The following is a 2,907-nucleotide window of genomic DNA, read 5'->3' on the forward strand; positions in this document are numbered from 1 at the left end:
TTCAATGCAGCATGATGTTCATTTAGTGAATGATGGTCCATTTAGAGTCAAACAGACCATAAACTAGGGGATGCTTTAGGGCGGGGCTTACTGTGATTGACAGGCCTCTACCAGAGACTTTATGCCTTTAAGACATGTCAGTCGCTCAGAGGCGCTGAGATGTAAGAGGGTTGCTGCCAGCGACGTGTCAGAAGAGGTTTGATTTGTATGTGTGAAGGCACACACACACACACGCTCAAAACAGCTCAAAACTGAAATGTTGCTTTTAGGTAAAACTGACAAAAAGATTTTGAATAAATTATCGTGTTTATGAGATTCGCCACTTGAGGAAATGAGATCCTGTTGAAGGCAGCTTCACTTCAAATTCATTCAAAAGAAATACATAAACCACTCCCATGTTTGTCTTCTCTAACTTTTTGTCTCCTCTGGTGTGTGAGTGTGTGAGTGTGTGTGAGTGTGTTTGAGTGACAGATGGTGCTCGGCATGGCGAGTGGCAGCATCCACCCATTAAAGGATTAGATGGTGTTCTTCTCAGATCAAAGCCTCTCCAGACCATCCGATCCTCCCTCATCGAGCCGATCAGAACCTCGGCTCAGTGACACAGAATCAGCACCGAGGGTGTAAGCTCCTCCCCGAGGAACCTCGTTCATGCACCACTACGACGCAGTGAAGCTTTGCATGAGCATCACCAGGAACGAGGAGCTGAATCCATCATCATGATGGGCCAGATCCGTCTAGTGTTAGTGTCCAATGTGACTCGTATCAGAAGCTCCACTAACGACGACTCTATGGAGAAGAAAACATCTACTTTTGATTTGGTTCTATTGTTGTTGTGGGTCCAACCAAGATCCTCAATAACCAACATCACACTCTGACATCACTGTGACATCACTGTGACATCACACTGTGACTATTCCTCCTTCTATTCACAATGCGTGAAAACAAAGACTTCTGGTTGGAGCTAACTGGAGACAGGCAGTAGAGCCCCCCCCCCCCTCCTGTTGATGGAGGTTGTGAGGTGGGATGGTAGAAACTGGGAGGGGGGGGGGGGAGTCAGGGAGGGAGGATGGGAGATGGAAGGCTGTAATTGGTGGCCGGGTGAGGATTAACCTGTCGGCCTCCAGCTTCTCTCTTATACCTTACACAATGCACTGTGTGCCTCTGTTACCGCAGCAACCCCCCCCCCCCCATTTAACCCCTTATCCTCCCTGCTGCCTAAAGAAGAAAAACAACATGAATTCAAAGTCGTCATGTCTCTCTCTCTTGATGGAAATGATTAATTAAGCATGAGACTCAGCCCCCCACCACCTAACCCCCCCCCCCCAGTGGCTAACTGTACGCTACATTAGCATCTGAGCTTCCAAACTACTGTAATTAAAAGACAGGTAGAGGCATCCCCTTCCTTTCATCTCTGGATTTAAATCTGATTGACGTTTCGAGACACACACAAACACACACACACACACACACACACACACACACACACACTCCCAGCCTCAGATGTAGCCGCGAGGCGAGCAGGAACTAGTTTGTGTGTGAAAGCTCAGGCGCAGAGAAGGTTCCCACCACGCCGCCATGTGACAGCAGACAAAAGGACAGGAAGTGACACGCCCTCCTGCTGAGTTCAGTCTGAACAAACCCCGCGTGGAGAAAAGGACGATTAATGCATGAATGGTTTGATCAATGGCAACACGCACGACAAGTGTTGAACTCTGAACGCACAATTATTGTAATTAAAGAGTTCCGTGTTTATCAGGCTTCCTACTTTCATTTATTCCAACCTGCACACGCAGGTGGACCGTGGGAGGAACATCTAGCAGCTTCCTGCTTGCAACTCAGTGTAAATGTACTAATATTTACCAAAAAGGAAAATGATCATAAAACGTTGCAAAACAAAAGTGTAAATGCTTTATTTAGTTTATAGAAGTAATAAAACCAATGCTAATCATAGAGGGACATATGGAGACATAAAGAAGACTTGAGGAGATGATGATGATGATGATGATTGGTATTAGGATTATTCCAATAAGCGGGAGCTTTATCATAATAGGATCCACTTTAGAAAGAAAGGGCCATAATTAGAGGACAAATAAAGCTGTTTAAATCCAGAAGGTTATTGAATCATCTGAGAACAACAGAGATTCAGTGGTTGTGATCTTCAGGGGGAATTCTCTGAAATATATTTTAATACTTTAAAGTTTTTCCCTTGTTTTCAAATCTGTAGCCGAATCACTAATGAACATCATCTGATAACTTAACAAATAGAATAAACAACTGTTCAAAAAGGCCGTCTGTGATGTTCCACTGAGACCTTTTGCGTTAGCTCCTGCGCTAATGGGAGCAGCTAATGGGAGCAGCTAATGGAGCAGCTAATGGGAGCAGCTAAAGACTACGCGGTGGCGAGTGACGGCCTCCCACCCATGAACCTCACGACTGATGTCGGATCAACTAAAGAGGCCGCCAATGATCCGGTGAAAGACGGGCTTACCAGGATCAGCCGTGACTCCGGCTGATCCTGAGCCAGTTGTTGAGCTCACCTTGTGTGCAGGAAGCAGCAGACACACACCCAGGAGTCAGGTGATCAAAGCCAGGGGGCGGGCTCACGCAGGTCAAAACAGGACGGGATGATTTATCAAAAAATGTGTGGATCTCCGTTAAAAATGTATTTTAAAGGTAACACGAACATGGTGTCATTAAACCTTCCAGTGGTTCTGATACCAGATGAATGAGCTTTGATAGACTCAGCGAAGTACGACACATGCAGTACCCCCCTCCCCCCCTTTACAACGCAGCTAATCCGCAGAGAACCCCCCCCCCTATGCATTCTCCATGAGCATGAGGGTCTGGGCGCAGGCAGCCTAACGGCCCCCCGTGAGACCGACCCCGAACCAGGGGGCCCGCAGCCTG

This window comes from Pungitius pungitius, chromosome 16, assembly GCF_949316345.1.
Source record: "Pungitius pungitius chromosome 16, fPunPun2.1, whole genome shotgun sequence".
Classification (NCBI taxonomy): Eukaryota; Metazoa; Chordata; class Actinopteri; order Perciformes; family Gasterosteidae; genus Pungitius; species Pungitius pungitius.